Source organism: Pleurodeles waltl, chromosome 8, assembly GCF_031143425.1.
Source record: "Pleurodeles waltl isolate 20211129_DDA chromosome 8, aPleWal1.hap1.20221129, whole genome shotgun sequence".
Classification (NCBI taxonomy): Eukaryota; Metazoa; Chordata; class Amphibia; order Caudata; family Salamandridae; genus Pleurodeles; species Pleurodeles waltl.
The window spans coordinates 885,933,104-885,958,706 of NC_090447.1; positions in this window are offsets into that span (position 1 = coordinate 885,933,104).

Consider the following 25,603-nt stretch of genomic DNA (forward strand, 5'->3'; position numbering starts at 1 on the left):
GTGATGGATGCCACAATTATGTTGAACAACAAATCAGATGAAGTGAAGAACAACTCGAGAGCAACGAATATTGGAATTGTGGGGTTCTCCTTAATTGCTCCTGCGATGTCTGTCACAGAGGCAGAATATGCATTATTTTGGGAGCACCAGCTTTTGCTACAAAGTGATGATGGTGATATTGTTTGAAAGACGTCCAGGCTTCCATCACAGATAGTAGGGTCTGCTATGCGCCATGATACTGGTATGGTCACTGCTGTCTTGTGAGATTCTGACCTATGTGACCCCATTCAGCTTTTAAAGGGCTATCTACAGGTTGAGAGTAGGAGAGTTCTCTTTCTTTTTTTACTATGGCGGCAAAACTCCGTGTAAAGAACTCTGGAGTTTTAGTTTAGAGCACTGCTATCGAAAACTGCAGACCTAGGAGTGTGCCGTGACAGCATAGTGCATGCTTTCTGTAGAGCGGAAGAAGCAAGTGTTATTGGACAAGTTCGAGTTATTGGTTTAAGCAGTTAATGTGAGGTTTTTGATTATGCCATTCCAAGAAGGCTGCATTTGGTTTTGATTGCCTGATTTCTCTCCCATCACCGTGACATTGAATGGATGTGAACTGGGAGATGCTCCGCGGAGGCTTTATGTTGACACAGTTGTAATAATTGATATATTTTCTCTCCCTCTCTTTCTGCATACAACCCTTTTACTATTTCTCTTTCTTTTCCCTTCCTGCCTGTGGGTCTCTGTTTTATAGTACTTCCCTTTCCTCCATTCTTTCATATTGGTGTTTACTATTTTGAGATTGTTTTAAGAGGTGGCTGTAGGAAGTTGGCTCTGTAAGCACTATTTCAAAGTAAGGAATAGTATGCACAGAGTCCAAGGGTTCCCCTTAGAGGTAAGATAGTGGCAAAAAGAGATAATACTAATGCTCTATTTTGTGGTAGTGTGGTCGAGCAGTAGGCTTATCAAAGGAGTAGTGTTAAGCATTTGCTGTACATACACACAGGCAATAAATGAGGAACACACACTCAGAGACAATTCCAGGCCAATAGGTTTTTGTTATAGAAAAATATATTTTCTTAGTTTATTTTAAGAACCACAGGTTCAAATTCTACATGTAATATCTCATTTGAAAGGTATTGCAGGTAAGTACTTTAGGAACTTTGAATAATCACAATAGCATATATACTTTTTACATAAAACACATTTAGCTGTTTTAAAAGTGGACACTGCAATTTTCACAGTTCCTAGGGGAGGTAAAGTATTGTTAGTTTTTGCAGGTAAGTAACCCACCTACAGGGTTCAGATTTGGGTCCAAGGTAGCCCACCGTTGGGGGTTCAGAGCAACCCCAAAGTCACCACACCAGAAGCTCAGGGCCGGTCAGGTGCAGAGTTCAAAGTGGTGCCCAAAACGCATAGGCTTCAATGGAGAGAAGGGGGTGCCCCGGTTCCAGTCTGCCAGCAGGTAAATACCCGCGTCTTCGGAGGGCAGACCAGGGGGGTTTTGTAGGGCACCGGGGGGGACACAAGTCAGCACAAAAAGTACACCCTCAGCAGCGCGGGGGCGGCCGGGTGCAGTGTGCAAACACGCGTCAGGTTTTCAATGGTTTTCAATGAGAGACCAAGGGGTCTCTTCAGCGGTGCAGGCAGGCAAGGGGGGGGCTCCTCGGGGTAGCCACCACCTGGGCAAGGGAGAAGGCCTCCTGGGGGTCACTCCTGCACTGGAGTTCCGATCCTTCAGGTGCTGGGGGCTGCGGGTGCAGGGTCTTTTCCAGCCGTCAGGATTTTAGAGTCAGGCAGTCGCGGTCAGGGGGAGCCTCGGGATTCCCTCTGCAGGCGTCGCTGTGGGGGCTCAGGGGGGACAACTTTGGTTACTCACAGTCTTGGAGTCGCCAGAGGGTCCTCCCTGTAGCGTTGTTTCTCCACCAGTCGAGTCGGGGTCTCCGGGTGCAGTGTTGCAAGTCTCACGCTTCTTGCGGGGATTGCAGGGGTCTTTAAATCTGCTCCTCTGAAACAAAGTTGCAGTCTTTTTGGAACAGGGCCGCTGTCCTCAGGAGTTTCTAGTCTTTCTTGAAGCAGGGCAGTCCTCTGAGGATTCAGAGGTCGCTAGTCCTTGGGAAAGCGTCGCTGGAGCAGGTTTCTTTGGAAGACAGGAGACAGGCCGGTAGGACTGGGGCCTAAGCAGTTGGTGTCTTCTTTCTTCTTCTGCAGGGGTTTTCAGCTCAGCAGTCCTCTTCTTCTTGTAAGTTGCAGGAATCTAAATTCTTAGGTTCAGGGAAGCCCTTAAATACTAAATTTAAGGGCGTGTTTAGGTCTGGGGGGTTAGTAGCCAATGGCTACTAGCCCTGAGGGTGGTTACACCCTCTTTGTGCCTCCTCCCAAGGGGAGGGGGTCACAATCCTATCCCTATTGGGGGAATCCTCCATCTGCAAGATGGAGGATTTCTAAAAGTTAGAGTCACTTCAGCTCAGGACACCTTAGGGGCTGTCCTGACCGGCCAGTGACCCCTCCTTGTTATTCTCATTATTTCCTCCGGCCTTGCCGCCAAAAGTGGGGCCGTGGCCGGAGGGGGTGGGCAACTCCACTAGCTGGAGTGCCCTGCGGTGCTGGAACAAAGGGGGTGAGCCTTTGAGGCTCACCGCCAGGTGTTACAGCTCCTGCCTGGGGGAGGTGTTAGCATCTCCACCCAGTGCAGGCTTTGTTACTGGCCTCAGAGTGACAAAGGCACTCTCCCCATGGGGCCAGCAACATGTCTTGAGTGTGGCAGGCTGCTAGAACCAGTCAGCCTACACAGGTAGTGGGTTAAGGTTTCAGGGGGCACCTCTAAGGTGCCCTCTGGGGTGTAGTTTACAATAAAATGTACACTGGCATCAGTGTGCATTTATTGTGCTGAGAAGTTTGATACCAAACTTCCCAGTTTTCAGTGTAGCCAATATGGTGCTGTGGAGTTCGTGTTTGACAGACTCCCAGACCATATACTCTTATGGCTACCCTGCACTTACAATGTCTAAGGTTTTGCTTAGACACTGTAGGGGCACAGTGCTCATGCACTGGTGCCCTCACCTATGGTATAGTGCACCCTGCCTTAGGGCTGTAAGGCCTGCTAGAGGGGTGACTTATCTATACTGCATAGGCAGTGTGAGGTTGGCATGGCACCCTGAGGGGAGTGCCATGTCGACTTACTCGTTTTGTTCTCACCAGCACACACAAGCTGGCAAGCAGTGTGTCTGTGCTGAGTGAGGGGTCCCCAGGGTGGCAGAAGCTATGCTGCAGCCCTTAGAGACCTTCCCTGGCATCAGGGCCCTTGGTACCAGGGGTACCAGTTACAAGGGACTTACCTGGATGCCAGGGTGTGTCAATTGTGGATACAAAAGTACAGGTTAGGGAAAGAACACTGGTGCTGGGGCCTGGTTAGCAGGCCTCAGCACACTTTCAATTCAAAACATAGCATCAGCAAAGGCAAAAAGTCAGGGGGCAACCATGCAAAGGAGGCATTTCCTTACACAACCCCCCCCCCAAATGAAAGAGGATGAGACTAACCTTTCCCAAGAGAGTCTTCATTTTCTAAGTGGAAGAACCTGGAAAGGCCATCTGCATTGGCATGGGCAGTCCCAGGTCTGTGTTCCACTATAAAGTCCATTCCCTGTAGGGAGATGAACCACCTCAACAGTTTTGGATTTTCACCTTTCATTTGCATCAGCCATCTGAGAGGTCTGTGGTCAGTTTGAACTAGGAAGTGAGTACCAAAGAGGTATGGTCTCAGCTTCTTCAGGGACCAAACCACAGCAAAGGCCTCCCTCTCAATGGCACTCGAACGCTGCTCCCTGGGGAGTAACCTCCTGCTAATGAAAGCAACAGGCTGGTCAAGGCCATCATCATTTGTTTGGGACAAAACTGCTCCTATCCCATGTTCAGAGGCATCTGTCTGCACAATGAACTGCTTGGAGTAATCTGGAGCTTTTAGAACTGGTGCTGTGCACATTGCTTGTTTCAGGGTGTCAAAGGCCTGTTGGCATTCTACGGTCCAGTTTACCTTCTTGGGCATTTTCTTAGAGTTGAGTTCTGTGAGGGCTGTCACAATGGATCCATATCCCTTCACAAACCTCCTATAGTACCCAGTCAAGCCAAGGAATGCCCTGACTTGAGTCTGGGTTTTTGGAGCTGCCCAGTCCAGAATAGTCTGGATCTTGGGCTGGAGTGGCTGAACTTGGCCTCCACCTACAAGGTGTCCCAAGTAAACCACAGTTCCCTGCCCTATCTGGCATTTGGGTGCCTTGATAGAGAGGCCTGCTGATTGCAGAGCCTTCAAAACCTTCTTCAGGTGGACCAGGTGATCCTGCCAGTTGGAGCTAAAGACAGCAATATCATCAAGATAAGCTGCACTAAAGGACTCCAACCTAGCAAGGACTTGATTCACCAACCTTTGGAAGGTGGCAGGGGCATTCTTTAAACCAAAGGGCATAACAGTAAACTGATAATGCCCATCAGGTGTGGAGAATGCTGTCTTTTCTTTTGCTCCAGGTGCCATTTTTATTTGCCAGTACCCTGCTGTTAAGTCAAAGGTACTTAAGAATTTGGCAGCACCTAATTTGTCTATCAGCTCATCAGCTCTAGGAATGGGATTGGCATCTGTCTTGGTGACAGAATTAAGTCCTCTGTAGTCCACATAAAACCTCATCTCTCTCTTTCCATCTTGTGTGTGAGGTTTGGGGACTAAGACCACTGGGCTAGCCCAGGGGCTGTCAGAGTGCTCAATTACTCCCAATTCCAGCATCTTGTGGACTTCCACCTTGATGCTTTCCTTAACTTGGTCAGACTGTCTGAAAATTTTGTTTTTGACGGGCATGCTGTCTCCTGTGACAACATCATGGGTACACAGGTGTGTCTGACCAGGGGTTAGGGAAAAGAGCTCAGCAAACTGTTGCAGGACCTTCCTACAATCAGATTGCTGTTGGCCAGAGAGGGTGTCTGAGTAGATCACTCCATCAACTGAGCCATCTTTAGGGTTTGATGAGAGAAGATCAGGGAGAGGTTCACTCTCAGCCTCCTGATCCTCATCTGTTACCATCAACAGATTCACATCAGCCCTGTCATGGAAGAGCTTAAGGCGGTTCACATGGATCACCCTCTTGGGGCTCCTGCTAGTGCCCAGGTCCACCAGGTAGGTGACCTGACTCTTCTTCTCTAGCACTGGGTAAGGGCCACTCCATCTGTCCTGGAGTGCCCTGGGAGCCACAGACTCCAGAACCCAGACTTTCTGCCCTGGTTGAAATTCAACCAGTGAAGCCTTTTGGTCATACCAAAACTTCTGGAGCTGTTGGCTGGCCTCAAGGTTTTTACTTGCCTTTTCCATGTACTCTGCCATCCTTGAGCGAAGGCCAAGTACATAGTCCACTATGTCTTGTTTAGGCTCATGAAGAGGTCTCTCCCAGCCTTCTTTAACAAGAGCTAATGGTCCCCTTACAGGGTGGCCAAACAGAAGTTCAAAGGGTGAGAACCCTACTCCCTTCTGAGGCACCTCTTTGTAAGCGAAAAGCAGGCATGGCAAGAGGACATCCCATCTCCTTTTGAGTTTTTCTGGGAGCCCCATGATCATGCCCTTTAATGTCTTGTTGAATCTCTCAACAAGGCCATTAGTTTGTGGATGATAGGGTGTAGTGAACTTATAAGTCACTCCACACTCATTCCACATGTGTTTCAGGTATGCTGACATGAAGTTGGTACCTCTGTCAGACACCACCTCCTTAGGGAAGCCCACTCTGGTAAAGATACCAATGAGGGCCTTGGCTACTGCAGGGGCAGTAGTCGACCTAAGGGGAATAGCTTCAGGATACCTAGTAGCATGATCCACTACTACTAGTATGTACATATTTCCTGAGGCTGTGGGAGGTTCAAGTGGACCCACTATGTCCACACCCACTCTTTCAAAGGGGACCCCCACCACTGGAAGTGGAATGAGGGGGGCCTTTGGATGTCCACCTGTCTTACCACTGGCTTGACAGGTGGTACAGGAGACACAAAACTCCTTAACTTTCTGGGACATGTTGGGCCAGTAGAAGTGGTTGACTAACCTCTCCCACGTCTTGGTTTGTCCCAAATGCCCAGCAAGGGGAATATCATGGGCTAAGGTCAGTATGAACTCTCTGAACGCTTGAGGCACTACCACTCTCCTAGTGGCACCAGGTTTGGGATCTCTTGCCTCAGTGTACAGGAGCCCATCTTCCCAATAGACCCTATGTGTTCCAGTTTTCTTGCCATTGGACTCTTCAGCAGCTTGCTGCCTAAGGCCTTCAAGAGAGGGACAGGTTTCTTGCCCCTTACACAACTGCTCCCTTGAGGGTCCCTCTGGGCCTAAGAGCTCAACCTGATAAGGTTCCAACTCCATAGGCTCAGTTCCCTCAGAGGGCAGAACTTCTTCCTGAGAAGAGAGGTTCTCTTTTTGTTGTTGTGTTGCAGCTGGTTTCCCAGCTGACTTTCCTTTTCTCTTGGTAGGCTGGGCCCTTTTTCCAGACTCCAGCTCTACTTTTTCACCCTGTGCCTTGCACTGTGCCCTTGTCTTGACACACACCAGTTCAGGGATACCCAGCATGGCTGCATGGGTTTTCAGTTCTACCTCAGCCCATGCTGAGGACTCCAGGTCATTTCCAAGCAAACAGTCTACTGGGATATTTGAGGAGACCACCACCTGTTTCAGGCCATTGACCCCTCCCCACTCTAAAGTTACCATAGCCATGGGATGTACTTTAGTCTGATTGTCAGCATTGGTGACTGGATAAGTTTGTCCAGCCAGGTATTGACCAGGGGAAACCAGATTCTCTGTCACCATGGTGACACTGGCACCTGTATCCCTCAGGCCTTCTACACTTGTCCCATTAATTAAGAGCTGCTGCCTGTATTTTTGCATGTTAGGAGGCCAGGCAGCCAGTGTGGCTAAATCCACCCCACCCTCAGAGACTAATGTAGCTTCAGTGTGACACCTGATTTGCTCTGGGCACACTGTTGATCCCACTTGGAGACTAGCCATTCCAGTGTTAGCTGGAGTGGAGTTAGAAGTGGTTGTTTTCTTGGGACAGGTCTTGTCTCCAGTTTGGTGTCCAGGCTGATTACAGCTACGACACCAGGCCTTTTTGGGATCAAAGTTTTTACCCTTGTACCCAAAATTGTTTTGTGAAGAGGCTCTGGGTCCACCCTCCTGTGCAGGTTTTTGGGGGCCTGTAGAAGACTCTTTACTATTTTTGTTTTTGGCTGTCTCACCACCCTTCCCCTGGGGAGGTTTTGTGACCCCTTTCTTTTGGTCACCCCCTGTGGAAGTCTTGGACACCCTAGTCTTGACCCAATGGTCCACCTTCTTTCCCAATTCTTGGGGAGAAATTGGTCCTAGGTCTACCAGATGCTGATGCAGTTTATCATTGAAACAATTACTTAATAGGTGTTCTTTCACAAATAAATTGTACAGCCCATCATAATTACTTACACCACTGCCTTGAATCCAACCATCTAGTGTTTTTACTGAGTAGTCTACAAAGTCAACCCAGGTCTGGCTCGAGGATTTTTGAGCCCCCCTGAATCTAATCCTATACTCCTCAGTGGAGAATCCAAAGCCCTCAATCAGGGTACCCTTCATGAGGTCATAAGATTCTGCATCTTTTCCAGAGAGTGTGAGGAGTCTATCCCTACACTTTCCTGTGAACATTTCCCAAAGGAGAGCACCCCAGTGAGATTTGTTCACTTTTCTGGTTACACAAGCCCTCTCAAAAGCTGTGAACCATTTGGTGATGTCATCACCATCTTCTTATTTAGTTACAATCCCTTTAGGGATTTTCAACATGTCAGGAGAATCTCTGACCCTAGTTATGTTGCTGCCACCATTGATGGGACCTAGGCCCATCTCTTGTCTTTCCCTTTCTATGGCTAGGATCTGTTTTTCCAAAGCCAATCTTTTGGCCATCCTGGCTAACTGGATGTCCTCTTCACTGGAGTTATCCTCAGTGATTTCAGAGATGTTGGTCCCTCCTGTGAGGAAAGCAGCATCTCTGACCATTATGCTTGGAGTCAGGGCTTGAGAGGCCCTGTTCTCCCTAAATAGGACTGGTAGGGGGGAATCTCCCTCCAAGTCACTATCATCATCCTCTGTGTTGCCATCCTCAGAGGGGTTGGCCTTTTCAAACTCTTCCAACAGCTCCTGGAGTTGTAGTTTGGAAGGTCTGGGGCCCATTGTTATTTTCTTTATTTTACAGAGTGACCTTAGCTCCCTCATCTTAAGATGGAGGTAAGGTGTGGTGTCTAGTTCCACCACATTCACATCTGTACTAGACATTATGCTTCTAAAAGTTGGAATACTTTTTAAGAATCTAAGAACTAGTTCTAGAATCTAATTCAAACTTTTACCAAACATTTAAACTCTAAAAGGAAATGCTAACAGGGACTAACACAAGGCCCTAGCAGGACTTTTAAGAATTTAGAAAAATAGTTCAAAATGCAAAAATCAATTTCTAATGACAATTTTTGGAATTTGTCGTGTGATCAGGTATTGGCTGAGTAGTCCAGCAAATGCAAAGTCTTGTACCCCACCGCTGATCCACCAATGTAGGAAGTTGGCTCTGTATGCACTATTTCAAAGTAAGGAATAGTATGCACAGAGTCCAAGGGTTCCCCTTAGAGGTAAGATAGTGGCAAAAAGAGATAATACTAATGCTCTATTTTGTGGTAGTGTGGTCGAGCAGTAGGCTTATCAAAGGAGTAGTGTTAAGCATTTGTTGTACATACACACAGGCAATAAATGAGGAACACACTCTCAGAGACAATTCCAGGCCAATAGGTTTTTGTTATAGAAAAATATATTTTCTTAGTTTCTTTTAAGAACCACAGGTTCAAATTCTACATGTAATATCTCATTTGAAAGGTATTGCAGGTAAGTACTTTAGGAACTTTGAATAATCACAATAGCATATATACTTTTTACATAAAACACATTTAGCTGTTTTAAAAGTGGACACAGTGCAATTTTCACAGTTCCTAGGGGAGGTAAAGTATTGTTAGTTTTTGCAGGTAAGTAACCCACCTACAGGGTTCAGATTTGGGTCCAAGGTAGCCCACCGTTGGGGGTTCGGAGCAACCCCAAAGTCACCACACCACAGCTCAGAGCCGGTCAGGTGCAGAGTTCAAAGTGGTGCCCAAAACGCATAGGCTTCAATGGAGAGAAGGGGGTGCCCCGGTTCCAGTCTGCCAGCAGGTAAGTACCCGCGTCTTCGGAGGGCAGACCAGGGGGGTTTTGTAGGGCACCGGGGGGACACAAGTCAGCACAAAAAGTACACCCTCAGCAGCGCGGGGGCGGCCGGGTGCAGTGTGCAAACACGCGTCGGGTTTTCAATGGTTTTCAATGAGAGAGGGGGGGGGTCCTCGGGGTAGCCACCACCTGGGCAAGGGAGAGGGCCTCCTGGGGGTCACTCCTGCACTGGAGTTCCGATCCTTCAGGTGCTGGGGGCTGCGAGTGCAGGGTCTTTTCCAGCCGTCGGGATTTTAGAGTCAGGCAGTCGCGGTCAGGGGGAGCCTCGGGATTCCCTCTGCAGGCGTCGCTGTGGGGGCTCAGGTGGGACAACTTTGGTTACTCACAGTCTTGGAGTCGCCGGAGGGTCCTCCCTGTAGCGTTGTTTCTCCACCAGTCGAGTCGGGGTCGCCGGGTGCAGTGTTGCAAGTCTCACGCTTCTTGCGGGGATTGCAGGGGTCTTTAAATCTGCTCCTCTGAAACAAAGTTGCAGTCTTTTTGGAACAGGGCCGCTGTCCTCAGGAGTTTCTAGTCTTTCTTGAAGCAGGGCAGTCCTCTGAGGATTCAGAGGTCGCTGGTCCTTGGGAAAGCGTCGCTGGAGCAGGTTTCTTTGGAAGGCAGGAGACAGGCCGGTAGGACTGGGGCCAAAGCAGTTGGTGTCTTCTTTCTTCTTCTGCAGGGGTTTTCAGCTCAGCAGTCCTCTTCTTCTTGTAAGTTGCAGGAATCTAAATTCTTAGGTTCAGGGAAGCCCTTAAATACTAAATTTAAGGGCGTGTTTAGGTCTGGGGGGTTAGTAGCCAATGGCTACTAGCCCTGAGGGTGGGTACACCCTCTTTGTGCCTCCTCCCAAGGGGAGGGGGTCACTATCCTATCCCTATTGGGGGAATCCTCCATCCGCAAGATGGAGGATTTCTAAAAGTTAGAGTCACTTCAGCTCAGGACACCTTAGGGGCTGTCCTGACTGGCCAGTGACGACTCCTTGTTATTCTCATTATTTCCTCCGGCCTTGCCGCCAAAAGTGGGGCCGTGGCCGGAGGGGGCGGGCAACTCCACTAGCTGGAGTGCCCTGCGGTGCTGGAACAAAGGGGGTGAGCCTTTGAGACTCACCGCCAGGTGTTACAGCTCCTGCCTGGGGGAGGTGTTAGCATCTCCACCCAGTGCAGGCTTTGTTACTGGCCTCAGAGTGACAAAGGCACTCTCCCCATGGGGCCAGCAACATGTCTCGAGTGTGGCAGGCTGCTAGAACCAGTCAGCCTACACAGGTAGTGGGTTAAGGTTTCAGGGGGCACCTCTAAGGTGCCCCCTGGGGTGTAGTTTACAATAAAATGTACGCTGGCATCAGTGTGCATTTATTGTGCTGAGAAGTTTGATACCAAACTTCCCAGTTTTCAGTGTAGCCATTATGGTGCTGTGGAGTTTGTGTTTGACAGACTCCCAGACCATATACTCTTATGGCTACCCTGCACTTACAATGTCTAAGGTTTTGCTTAGACACTGTAGGGGCACAGTGCTCATTCACTGGTGCCCTCACCTATGGTATAGTGCACCCTACCTTAGGGCTGTAAGGCCTGCTAGAGGGGTGACTTATCTATACTGCATAGGCAGTGTGAGGTTGGCATGGCACCCTGAGGGGAGTGCCATGTCGACTTACTCGTTTTGTTCTCACCAGCACACACAAGCTGGCAAGCAGTGTGTCTGTGCTGAGTGAGGGGTCCCCAGGGTGGCATAAGCTATGCTGCAGCCCTTAGAGACCTTCCCTGGCATCAGGGCCCTTGGTACCAGGGGTACCAGTTACAAGGGACTTACCTGGATGCGAGGGTGTGCCAATTGTGGATACAAAAGTACAGGTTAGGGAAAGAACACTGGTGCTGGGGCCTGGTTAGCAGGCCTCAGCACACTTTCAATTCAAAACATAGCATCAGCAAAGGCAAAACGTCAGGGGGCAACCATGCCAAGGAGGCATTTCCTTAAAGTGGCATATCACCTAAAATATTTATTGTTGCAAAACAATCATTGACGGGAATAAACACTTATGGGTGGAGATTGCAGGGGCATTTTTGGAAACTGTGGGATCTGATGCTCCTGCCATGTTCTGTTGTGTTTTTGATACTAATAAACATATTTAAACACAAATTAGTGTTAGCATTCTTACAAGATACCACACAGAGACTGCACATGGCTTGTCCACAGATGTAAACATGGAGAATATGAAGATTATTGATTCAGGGCTGCACTTTAAAAAGAACCACAAGCTGTAAAATCAAAAGGCAATTGAAGCACCAATCCATTTTAGAGCTATTCCATCTGGTGGTCATGTCCAAAAGAGTGCTGAGAAATCTCACTCTTTTAAGCCTATTGATCTCTTGGCTCCTTACTAAAGAAAAGCTCTTCTCTGTGCCACTTCTGATGATATTTTATTGATCATCATTGAAAGAGCCCTAAAATCCTTGAGAGACAGTGTCCCTTAAAGTGATTAAATATCTGACTAGAAATGAAAAGTAAATATGTTCAATAACTAAGAAATAAAAAGATACCTATTTAAAAAAAAAATGTTACAAAGTCCGGAGGCTTTGCAGCGTCCCTGCTGAGCTTTGCCATGCAGCTTCTCCCATGTCTGTTTGGAAAATCAATGGTGGTATCTATCCAAAACATTTATCTTATTCCTAATCACCAATTAGACAGTGCAGGGTGCCGCAGGTAACAACCCCGAGATACTAAATACTGCTATAGAACTTCTGGATGCTAAAATGAGAGAAATGTCTCTAAGAAATGATCTGCCTACATGTCAAGAGGCTAAGATGTATTCAACTATTCTTCAGGTATATCTGATATTCTCCCAGCAACAAGAAAAAAAATCAAAACGACCGTCTGAGATTATTCATGCCCAGAGTTAGGAGCTCATTGTTCCCGAGGTCAACACACCAGAATCATCACCAGATAATACAGTTTATGAAGCCATTAATGATGTTATCACTTTTATAAAAATAACGTAAAATTCAACAACATTAAAAAACATATTTATTTAGTTATTTATTAGCTTTTTTATACAGTGCTCAGAGATTGTGAAGTATGACGATATTTACAGTATAACACAAACAAGACGATATTGTCGAACTTCAAATAATGAAAAACAGTTTGAGTTGTAAAATAGGGGGATCAGACTGAGAAGCTGGTTATATGAAGAAAGGTTATGTAGGAGCGATCTAACCAGTAAATGGGCACAAGTGGGTGAGGATCAGGGGAGACCAGTAGAGAGGAGAGACAGAGAGCGAGAGAGAGAGGGGTAAGAGTTTAAGGTGGCTGATTTGTAGGCTGGCTGTCCTAGTTTACCCTTTATTTGTAAACCTCAATGGGAAACTCATGTGATTCGATGAGGATTGGAGTGATGTGTTCAACCTTCTTAAAGTACGAGTACAGCACAGTTACAGCGTTCTCAAAGCCTGATCATAACAGGATCAAGGCATGAGAGGCTGGTTGTAGAAAAGCGGGGGAAAGAAACGGCTTGAATTTTTTCAAGGCCTGTAAGTAGATATCTTTCTTGGAAGACAAACATAGCTCGTGTACAGAGGCAATGCTATATAAAGAACGTAATAAGCACCACTTAGCACCTAGCACCATTAAGCAAACCCACATCCTTGCGAACAGAAAATTACCCAACGATCAGGCTATCGTAGGGTAAAATCCGAGCAGCACTGAACATACTTGCTTCCAAGCAAGCCCAAAAAGTATTTTTTCAAGAAAGTGGAGTTATTTGGACACCCATTAAAAGCTCACAAGCCTTTACAGAATGGTTCCGACAAAGAAAGGGAAATTGTTCAAGAGAGTGTATTTATGGAGGTTTAACAATTCATTATGGTTACTGGTGAATATGATATAGTTCACATTTTGTTTTTCTCGCAAGCATAAATAATATATTTTTTATAATTACCTCATTAAATTGCAATCTAGGACTGCCCCTCTTTTTTATGTGTCTATTTCTAATTAAAATTATGAAGCGTGTGCAATTCTGCACTCACTACATTATGATTGTTTGTGTAACTACCTCTTTATATTACTATCCTTGTCAAAATGTATTCCTTCACATTTCTTCTGGAGAGAACATATGAAAATTAAAACTAGCTCTATAATAATTTACCATCTACTAAAATGCACTTGGTAACAACCCTGGTTATCACCTTCGCAGTATGTAATACTTTGTTGAGATTCACATGCCCTAATAAATATAAGCTCACTTTTGGGCACAAAGCCAACATTTTATAAAGAAAAGTCTGGGCTTGCTTCCAGTGAAAGCCATACATGTTCCAACCTCCTGGGAATGAGCCAATAGGATCCCATGCACATACCTCTGAGGACATAGCCAGCATTACACAAAAAACCCCTTTGGGCTTGCTACCATCAAATTCTTACACGCCCACTACTGGGCACACTGTCAACATTCTTCGTGTTTGTATTCATGTAAAGTAAATCATAGTACAAAGCCAGCAGAATATGCATTCATCTTTAGGATCCAAACATTAATCTTCACATAATACACCAATCCGGACTCCGCTAAAGATCAGTTAATCCCTTAGACTGGCTGAATAAATGGGTATTCAGACAGATTCCTATGCAGACTGCTAGACCATGGCCTAGAAAACGGGACTGTAGCAACATGGAAAGGGGGTCATGGCAGGGCCAGACAGGGGGGACCAAAAGCAGTTGTGGCGAAAATGCTCAAACCAGCTCCCGCTCCTTTGGGCTCCTCGTGCAATCTTTCTCTTTTCATCCAACCAACATCTCTCTCCTTCTTTCCCCTCGTTCCTCCCTCTCCGATCGCTTGCTCACTACGTTACCCCTCCCTCGCTCCCTTTCTCTCTCACTTGAAACCTCGTCACGCCTGCAATTAACCTCGGGGAGCGGGGGAAATGACCGACGCACCAGGAGCGACTCTGGGCTTGCAAACAGTCCTCCAATGGCTCCAGCCCATCTGGGGAATGCCCGGTGGAATACAAGGCCTGTCCGGCCCTGGGCCGTGAGGATGAGTAGTACACAATCTGACGCGATTAATGCTTTGAACCAGATGCACAGCTAGCTCACTGGTCTAGCACAGCACGAGCATCGAGGCCAGAAGGGAGGGAGGGCCTGTGGAACAAAGAGGGGCTAAGAGGGCAGACAGCTAGCAGTAAAATAGCTATCTTATGACAACCCACAACCTGGGCCTACTGACATAAATGGGGACCCTCTAACAGGAGTACTCTAAAGCATTATGTACACGTAAAAATTCCAGACACTAATTTCTTGTTCTTTCAGGATCCCACTTAAGACAGACTGCTGGGATGTATGTATGAGAGAGGGCCAGTAGGCAGCTTTCCCAATACTGGGTGAACGTAAAAAGGCGTGTATGCCAATCAGCTTACTCCAGCAATCAATTGTATCATGACATAGACCTGGGGTTTTTAGTCTCCCATGTTAAATGGAGCTTCATTCTAGTTGGACTCATAGCTCCAGCAGAGTTGGAACCGTAACACAATATTGTTCAGCACTTGCTATAAAACTCACAACATAGGCTTTCTGCACATGTAAAGATATTGGGTCTGTTAGAATTGGTGACATCAGGAGAAGGATTGTACAGGGATGTAGTGCTATGGACGCTCAATTCCACACATGAATGATGTTCCTGAAGCAGAATACATAGACTTTCATCAGGAAAATGCTCTACTACGAGTAAACATGGAACTAGAGAACATGGAAGTCTAGGCTACTATTGTCCATCCAGCCAAACTAAAAGTAGTTCAGTGAGTGTAGGAGGCTGGACTGGCTTGTAGTGAGTACCAAGGGGTACTTGCACCTTGCACCAGGCCCAGTTATCCCTTATTAGTGTATAGGGTGTCTAGCAGCTTAGGCTGATAGATAATGGTAGCTTAGCAGAGCAGCTTAGGCTGAACTAGGAGACGTGTGAAGCTACTACAGTACCACTTAGTGTCATATGCACAATATCATAAGAAAACACAATACACAGTTATACTAAAAATAAAGGTACTTTATTTTTATGACAATATGCCAAAGTATCTTAGAGTGTACCCTCAGTGAGAGGATAGGAAATATACACAAGATATATATACACAATAGCAAAAATATGCAGTATAGTCTTAGAAAACAGTGCAAACAATGTATAGTTACAATAGGATGCAATGGGGAAACATAGGGATAGGGGCAACACAAACCATATACTCTAGAAGTGGAATGCGAACCACGAATGGACCCCAAACCTATGTGACCTTGTAGAGGGTCGCTGGGACTATTAGAAAATAGTGAGAGTTAGCAAAATAACCCTCCCCAAGACCCTGAAAAGTGAGTGCAAAGTGCACTAAAGTTCCCCTAAGGACAAAATAGTCGTGTTAGAGGGAGAATGCAAGGAAAACACAAATCAGCAATGCAACAACGATGGATTCCTGTCTGAAGGTACCTGTGGAACAAGGGGACCAAGTCCAAAAGTCACAAGCAGCTCGGAGATGGGCAGATGCCCACGAAATGCCAGCGGTTGGTGCAAAGAAGCTCTTACTAGGCTGAAGAACTGTGAATACTGCAGGAACGACAAGGGCTAGAGACTTCCCCTTTGGAGGATGGATCCCCCACGCCTTGGAGAGTCGTGCAGAAGTGTTTTCCCGCCGGATGGACGCCAACAAGCCTTGCTACACGCAAATCGTGCGTTTGGCGTTTTTGGACGCTGCTGGGGCCCAGGAGGGACCAGGAGGTCGCAAATTGGACCTGCAGAGAGAGGGGACGTCGAGCAAGACAAAGAGCCCTCACTGAAGCAGGTAGCACCCGGAGAAGTGCCAGAAACAGGCACTACGAGGATGCGTGAAACGGTGCTCGCCGAAGTTGCACAAAGGAGTCCCACGTCGCCGGAGACCAACTTAGAAAGTCGTGCAATGCAGGTTAGAGTGCCGTGGACCCAGGCTTGGCTGTGCACACAGGATTTCCGCCGGAAGTGCACAGGGGCCGGAGAAGCTTGCAAAGTCGCGGTTCCCAGCAATGCAGCCCAGCGAAGTGAGGCAAGGACTTACCTCCACCAAACTTGGGCTGAAGAGTCACTGGACTGTGGGGGTCACTTGGACGGTGTTGCTGGATTCGAGGGACCTCGCTCGTCGTGCTGAGAGGAGACCCAAGGGACCGGAGATGCAGCTTTTTGGTGCCTGCGGTTGCAGGGGGAAGATTCCGTCGACCCACGGGAGATTTCTTCGGAGCTTCTGGTGCAGAGAGGAGGCAGGCTACCCCCACAGCATGCACAAGCAGGAAAACAGTCGAGAAGGCGGCAGGATCAGCGTTACAGAGTTGCAGTAGTCGTCTTTGCTACTATGTTGCAGGTTTGCAGGCTTCCAGCGCGGTCAGCGGTCGATTCCTTATCAGAAGGTGAAGAGGGAGATGCAGAGGAACTCGGCTGAGCTCATGCATTCGTTATCTAAAGTTTCCCCAGAGACAGAGACCCTAAATAGCCAGAAAAGAGGGTTTGGCTACCTAGGAGAGAGGAAAGGCTACTAACACCTGAAGGAGCCTATCAGCAGGAGTCTCTGACGTCACCTGGTGGCACTGGCCACTCAGAGCAGTCCAGTGTGCCAGCAGCACCTCTGTTTCCAAGATGGCAGAGGTCTGGAGCACACTGGAGGAGCTCTGGACACCTCCCAGGGGAGGTGCAGGTCAGGGGAGTGGTCACTCCCCTTTCCTTTGTCCAGTTTCGCGCCAGAGCAGGGGCTAAGGGGTCCCTGAACCGGTGTAGACTGGCTTATGCAGAATTGGGCACATCTGTGCCCAACAAAGCATTTCCAGAGGCTGGGGGAGGCTACTCCTCCCCTGCCTTCACACCATTTTCCAAAGGGAGAGGGTGTCACACCCTCTCTCAGAGGAAGTTCTTTGTTCTGCCATCCTGGGCCAGGCCTGGCTGGACCCCAGGAGGGCAGCTGCCTGTCTGAGGGGTTGGCAGCAGCAGCAGCTGCAGTGAAACCCCAGGAAGGGCAGTCTGGCAGTACCAGGGTCTGTGCTACAGACCACTGGGATCATGGAATTGTACCAACAATGCCAGGATGGCATAGAGGGGGCAATTCCATGATCATAGACATGTTACATGGCCATATTCGGAGTTACCATGGTGAAGCTACATATAGGTAGTGACCTATATGTAGTGCACGCGTATAATGGTGTCCCCGCACTCACAAAGTTCAGTGAATTGGCTCTGAACAATGTGGGGGCACCTTGGCTAGTGCCAGGGTGCCCTCACACTAAGTAACTTTGCACCTAACCTTTACCAGGTAAAGGTTAGACATATAGGTGACTTATAAGTTACTTAAGTGCAGTGTAAAATGGCTGTGAAATAACGTGGACGTTATTTCACTCAGGCTGCAGTGGCAGGCCTGTGTAAGAATTGTCAGAGCTCCCTATGGGTGGCAAAAGAAATGCTGCAGCCCATAGGGATCTCCTGGAACCCCAATACCCTGGGTACCTCAGTACCATATACTAGGGAATTATAAGGGTGTTCCAGTAAGCCAATGTAAATTGGTAAAAATGGTCACTAGCCTGTCAGTGACAATTTGAAAGTAATGAGAGAGCATAACCACTGAGGTTCTGGTTAGCAGAGCCTCAGTGAGACAGTTAGGCACCACACAGGGAACATATACATGCACACCTATGAGCACTGGGGCCCTGTGTGACAGGGTCCCAGTGACACATACATATAGGCCACAAACCTATGAGCACTGGGGTCCTGACCAGCAGGATCCCAGTGACACATAACAACCATACTGAAAACATGGTGTTTTCACTATGAGCACTGAGGCCTGGCTATCAGGATCCCAGTGAGACAGTGAAAACAGTGACAAAACACCCTGACATACACTCACAAACAGGCCAAAAGTGGGGGTAACAAGGCTAGAAAGAGGCTACCTTCTCACACAACCCCCCCCCCAAACGAAGGACAATAAGGCTAACCTTGGCCAGTTGAGACTTTATTGTCTAAGTGGTGATAAGTAGAGAGTAGCTCTGCAATAGACTGGTTACTCCCTTTATCATCCACTATATGGTTACTTCCCTGTGGGGATGTAAACCACCCTGTTTGAAGTTTTTTAGCTAAGCAACAATGTGAAGATGTATTTTCAGAGTTTCTATCAGTAAGTTTTAGTTTAGAGCAGTGGGAATTGTCCACTGAACCTATTTGTAGTGATGGAAATGCCAGACAGGGATGCTGTCTCAGAAAAGCCATAGCTGGGCAAAAACTTTGTCCATCTGGCTGGAAGAGAGAACAGGGATGCTGTTTCTCTTGAGTTGGAGCAGGGCAGGGATGCTGTCCTATGAGCTCCACACTAGGGCAGGGATGCTGTCCTAAGTGTTGTGAGGTAGTGCAGGGTTTCTGCACTAAAGTTTCTCTGGGAGGGTTGGAGGGATGCTCCATGTTAACTAAACTGGTGCTGTTTTTCTCACCAATGTTAGTTATCCCACAGAGAGGTACTTCCACCTCAGGGAGTCCAGCTTTGCCAGCTGATGATTCCCTTGGAACAGGTGCCACCCCAGGAGAGGTTTCTCCCACCACAGGAATAGTATCCTGAATGGTAGGGTGGTTAGGGGATACTGTGATACCCTTTTTACCTGTTGATGGAGAGGGATCCTGAGTTTTCAGGCCTTCTCTCCTTTGCTTTTTCATTTCACTTGAAATGAGAGGGAACAATTCCTCAGGGATGCCCAGCATGGCTGCATGGGCATAAAACTCTACATCAGCCCAACCTGAGGTCTCTAGGTCATTACCTAAGAGACAGTCTACAGGTAAGCTAGGTGATACCACCACCTGCTTAGGGCCAGTAACTCCACCCCAACTAAACTGAATTATAGCTAAGGGAAGAAACTTAGTGGAGTTATGGACATCAATAATTTTATACTGTTGTCCAATGATGTGTTGTTCAGGAGGCACTAGGTTTTCAGTCACCAAAGTGAAACTGGCACCTGTGTCCCTGTAGGCCAAGGCCTCAACACCATTTATTGAAACTGTCTGCCTGTACTTATCCATTGTAAGGGGACAAGCAGCCAGTGTGGCAAGGCCAATGCCACTAGGTGTGACAGAAACTGTCTTGGGACTGATTACATCAGTTTCCACTATGGACCCATAAGTGAACCCAACTACACCCTTTGCTTGACTGTTGCCAGCAGTCCCACCACTAGTACCACTACTGCTAGGGGCACTAGAGCTTGATGTATTAGTGGTGGTAGGCTCAGGGGGTTTACCTGGACAGGACTTATCCCCTGGCCTATGGCCTCTGTTTTTACACACAAAGCACCAAGGCTTTTTAATGTGTGCAGGTTGGGAAGAAGATGAAGAATTTGTTTTATCCCCACCCTCTGAAGAGTGTTTAAGATTTGAAGTGGGATCTTTGGTTTTACCCTTATCCCCATGCTTATCTTGAGATTTTTCACCATCTTTCTTCTTATTGCCATCTTTGTCACCCCCTGTATGAACTTTTCTGTTCACCCTTGTTCTGACCCATTTGTCTGCCTTCTTTCCCAATTCTTGGGGAGAGGTCAGATCAGAGTCTACCAGGTACTGGTGCAACAAATCAGACACACAATTATTAAGTATATGCTCTCTCAGGATTGTGTTATACAGGCTTTCATAATCAGTAACTTTACTGCCATGTAACCACCCCTCCAAGGCCTTCACTGAATGGTCAATGAAATCAACCCAGTCTTGTGAAGACTCCTTTTTGGTCTCTCTGAACTTTATCCTGTACTGTTCAGTGGTTAAGCCATAACCATCCAGGAGTGCATTCTTAAGAACTTGGAAATTATTGGCATCATTTTCTTTCACAGTAAGGAGCCTATCCCTACCTTTTCCACTAAATGATAGCCATAGGATAGCAGCCCACTGCCTTTGAGGGACATCCTGTACAACACAGGCCCTCTCAAGTGCAGCAAACCACTTGTTAATGTCATCCCCCTCCTTATAAGGGGGAACTATCTTGTGCAGATTCCTGGAATCATGCTCTTTTGCAGGATGACTATGGGGAATACTGCTGCTGCCACCATGGGTATCTAAACCCAACTTCTGTCTTTCCCTCTCTATTTCTAAAGACTGTCTATCCAAATCCAGCTGTTGCTTCTTGAGCTTCAGTCTGGTTTGTTCCACTCTCAATCTATTGAGCTCCCTTTCTAACAATCTGTCATCAGGGTGGGTGGGAGGGACATTTCTAGATACAGAGGTATGATGGGAATGAACAGAAGGAGACCTGTCCCTTACAGAGGGCACCCTAACAGCTTGGCTACCAGTATAATGTGAGAGCACATCATCAGTATGATGTGATTCAACCTCTGTACCAACTATGCTAGACTGTCTAGTAATGGGCAGGCTGAGAAGTTTCTTTCCTGAACCTTTTCCTGGGGGAGTCCCTGGATCAGATTGAGAACCATTAGCTACTTTTTCTACAGATTGGGCACTTATGGCCTTATCCTGTACTCTAAGCATATTAATTAACAGTTCTAAGGAAGGATTCTTCCCTACACTCAAACCTCTCTCTATGCAGAGACTCCTTGCTCCTTTCCAGCTAAGGTGATCATATGCAAGTTTGGACAGTTCAACTTTTTGGCCTGTGCCAGACATTTTTAGAGAGAGTTAAAGTGATAGACAAAGAGAAAAAAGTTTTCAGAACTTTTTGGAAAGACAGAAAAAAACTTTTTAAACTTTTAAGAACTTTTTGAAAGTTTAGAAGTACTTTTCAGCACTTAGAAAAGAGTGAAAAGAGGAAATGCAAAACTTTTTGGCTATGTGTATATACACTGACCTTGTTTTGTATATTTTTATCTTATGAAAAGTACAATGACAAGAGTGGTAAGTAGTCTCAAAGCACTTATCCCACCGCTGCACAACCAATGTAGGAGGCTGGACTGGCTTGTAGTGAGTACCAAGGGGTACTTGCACCTTGCACCAGGCCCAGTTATCCCTTATTAGTGTATAGGGTGTCTAGCAGCTTAGGCTGATAGATAATGGTAGCTTAGCAGAGCAGCTTAGGCTGAACTAGGAGACGTGTGAAGCTACTACAGTACCACTTAGTGTCATATGCACAATATCATAAGAAAACACAATACACAGTTATACTAAAAATAAAGGTACTTTATTTTTATGACAATATGCCAAAGTATCTTAGAGTGTACCCTCAGTGAGAGGATAGGAAATATACACAAGATATATATACACAATAGCAAAAATATGCAGTATAGTCTTAGAAAACAGTGCAAACAATGTATAGTTACAATAGGATGCAATGGGGAAACATAGGGATAGGGGCAACACAAACCATATACTCTAGAAGTGGAATGCGAACCACGAATGGACCCCAAACCTATGTGACCTTGTAGAGGGTCGCTGGGACTATTAGAAAATAGTGAGAGTTAGCAAAATAACCCTCCCCAAGACCCTGAAAAGTGAGTGCAAAGTGCACTAAAGTTCCCCTAAGGACAAAATAGTCGTGTTAGAGGGAGAATGCAAGGAAAACACAAATCAGCAATGCAACAACGATGGATTCCTGTCTGAAGGTACCTGTGGAACAAGGGGACCAAGTCCAAAAGTCACAAGCAGCTCGGAGATGGGCAGATGCCCACGAAATGCCAGCGGTTGGTGCAAAGAAGCTCTTACTAGGCTGAAGAACTGTGAATACTGCAGGAACGACAAGGGCTAGAGACTTCCCCTTTGGAGGATGGATCCCCCACGCCTTGGAGAGTCGTGCAGAAGTGTTTTCCCGCCGGATGGACGCCAACAAGCCTTGCTACACGCAAATCGTGCGTTTGGCGTTTTTGGACGCTGCTGGGGCCCAGGAGGGACCAGGAGGTCGCAAATTGGACCTGCAGAGAGAGGGGACGTCGAGCAAGACAAAGAGCCCTCACTGAAGCAGGTAGCACCCGGAGAAGTGCCAGAAACAGGCACTACGAGGATGCGTGAAACGGTGCTCGCCGAAGTTGCACAAAGGAGTCCCACGTCGCCGGAGACCAACTTAGAAAGTCGTGCAATGCAGGATAGAGTGCCGTGGACCCAGGCTTGGCTGTGCACACAGGATTTCCGCCGGAAGTGCACAGGGGCCGGAGAAGCTTGCAAAGTCGCGGTTCCCAGCAATGCAGCCCAGCGAGGTGAGGCAAGGACTTACCTCCACCAAACTTGGGCTGAAGAGTCACTGGACTGTGGGGGTCACTTGGACGGTGTTGCTGGATTCGAGGGACCTCGCTCGTCGTGCTGAGAGGAGACCCAAGGGACCGGAGATGCAGCTTTTTGGTGCCTGCGGTTGCAGGGGGAAGATTCCGTCGACCCACGGGAGATTTCTTCGGAGCTTCTGGTGCAGAGAGGAGGCAGGCTACCCCCACAGCATGCACAAGCAGGAAAACAGTCGAGAAGGCGGCAGGATCAGCGTTACAGAGTTGCAGTAGTCGTCTTTGCTACTATGTTGCAGGTTTGCAGGCTTCCAGCGCGGTCAGCGGTCGATTCCTTATCAGAAGGTGAAGAGGGAGATGCAGAGGAACTCGGCTGAGCTCATGCATTCGTTATCTAAAGTTTCCCCAGAGACAGAGACCCTAAATAGCCAGAAAAGAGGGTTTGGCTACCTAGGAGAGAGGAAAGGCTACTAACACCTGAAGGAGCCTATCAGCAGGAGTCTCTGACGTCACCTGGTGGCACTGGCCACTCAGAGCAGTCCAGTGTGCCAGCAGCACCTCTGTTTCCAAGATGGCAGAGGTCTGGAGCACACTGGAGGAGCTCTGGACACCTCCCAGGGGAGGTGCAGGTCAGGGGAGTGGTCACTCCCCTTTCCTTTGTCCAGTTTCGCGCCAGAGCAGGGGCTAAGGGGTCCCTGAACCGGTGTAGACTGGCTTATGCAGAATTGGGCACATCTGTGCCCAACAAAGCATTTCCAGAGGCTGGGGGAGGCTACTCCTCCCCTGCCTTCACACCATTTTCCAAAGGGAGAGGGTGTCACACCCTCTCTCAGAGGAAGTTCTTTGTTCTGCCATCCTGGGCCAGGCCTGGCTGGACCCCAGGAGGGCAGCTGCCTGTCTGAGGGGTTGGCAGCAGCAGCAGCTGCAGTGAAACCCCAGGAAGGGCAGTCTGGCAGTACCAGGGTCTGTGCTACAGACCACTGGGATCATGGAATTGTACCAACAATGCCAGGATGGCATAGAGGGGGCAATTCCATGATCATAGACATGTTACATGGCCATATTCGGAGTTACCATGGTGAAGCTACATATAGGTAGTGACCTATATGTAGTGCACGCGTATAATGGTGTCCCCGCACTCACAAAGTTCAGTGAATTGGCTCTGAACAATGTGGGGGCACCTTGGCTAGTGCCAGGGTGCCCTCACACTAAGTAACTTTGCACCTAACCTTTACCAGGTAAAGGTTAGACATATAGGTGACTTATAAGTTACTTAAGTGCAGTGTAAAATGGCTGTGAAATAACGTGGACGTTATTTCACTCAGGCTGCAGTGGCAGGCCTGTGTAAGAATTGTCAGAGCTCCCTATGGGTGGCAAAAGAAATGCTGCAGCCCATAGGGATCTCCTGGAACCCCAATACCCTGGGTACCTCAGTACCATATACTAGGGAATTATAAGGGTGTTCCAGTAAGCCAATGTAAATTGGTAAAAATGGTCACTAGCCTGTCAGTGACAATTTGAAAGTAATGAGAGAGCATAACCACTGAGGTTCTGGTTAGCAGAGCCTCAGTGAGACAGTTAGGCACCACACAGGGAACATATACATGCACACCTATGAGCACTGGGGCCCTGTGTGACAGGGTCCCAGTGACACATACATATAGGCCACAAACCTATGAGCACTGGGGTCCTGACCAGCAGGATCCCAGTGACACATAACAACCATACTGAAAACATGGTGTTTTCACTATGAGCACTGAGGCCTGGCTATCAGGATCCCAGTGAGACAGTGAAAACAGTGACAAAACACCCTGACATACACTCACAAACAGGCCAAAAGTGGGGGTAACAAGGCTAGAAAGAGGCTACCTTCTCACAGTGAGGATGACTTTTTGTGCTCTCTGAGGAGCATGTTGGAAGAGCCTGGCTAGAAGAAGGTAAGAGAGGTCATCCAGTAGTAATGCTAGTAAATCCCAATTTATACCAAAGGTGGATACCAAATGTAAAGAACAGACCCCCATATGATAGAAATGACCACTACATGTTATGAATTGTTATCTTGAGCTAGGCCGGGGGTCTCCAACCTCTTCTGTCATGAGAGTTACTTATGTTCAGTGAAACTCATGGAGAGCTACCAGTATTATTTGTGTTGTAATAGTGCCCTCATCAGACAAAGTTACATTAGTGGCCACCATAAGCAAGGTTACTACCAGCGATCACCTCAGCTCATCAGGCATTGTTGCTAGCAATAATGTAACAAAGGCTCTCTCCATATAAAATGCTTCTACATTGATAATACTTCACAAACATAGCTACAATGCCTTTATTACCAAGGCAGTGATATTTGTAAAATATCTCCCCAATGCCACATGATTTCTCACTCAAATATCACCTTTACATATATTTTGGAAATTCAGCCATTTTTTTCCAAATTTCAGCTTATGAGTTATGAAAATAAACAAGCAATACAATCATCTACTCAGGATCCACAATTAGGAAACACCTCTAGAAAGTGCACCATATTTAGTCTAAATCTCATTGAATAGCTGAAGGTTCAAAACCCCTTTTAGACAGCACTTCTCCCCTCTCCCTGTAAACAGCTCAAGATGGTAGCAAACAGAGATATTATTTGCTCTTTTACAATTAACTTACTTCACTTCTTCAGGGACATTGAAGGCCTCTATCCACACCTGCTCAGAAAGAGCATTTTTGACAAATGCTAACCATAGGATAAGAAGAACCTTTTCCAGGTTTAGGCAGTCCTTTATGATCTGTTGTGCTAGGATCAACTCATGTTTCTGCCACATAGAAATCCATAATAAAAGTGGACTGACCTTCACTCAATCCTCTAAAAATGAGAAACCAAGCTCGCCTTGGCATATACAAGTAGAGCAGTCTTGCATGACTGCAAGTAGTCTTCATGTAAATCTATTCTCTACTTTTTGCAGTGGTCTTTTAATATATGGTAAATATATCCTTCATAGGTTTATGGCCAAGTTTTTGGGGAAATCCAAAAATTGCCTCCACTGATCTCTCAAACTGCTGGGATCTGATGTTAATCAAATGAAGCCAAGTAAGTGAGTAACTGAAAGGGATACCTAAATAGGAAAACTTTTTGATCTGCCCCACTTGAACACTCTGGTAAATGTCGATTGTCAGCGAGGTTTTGTATTCCTTGAACCACAAATCATTGTA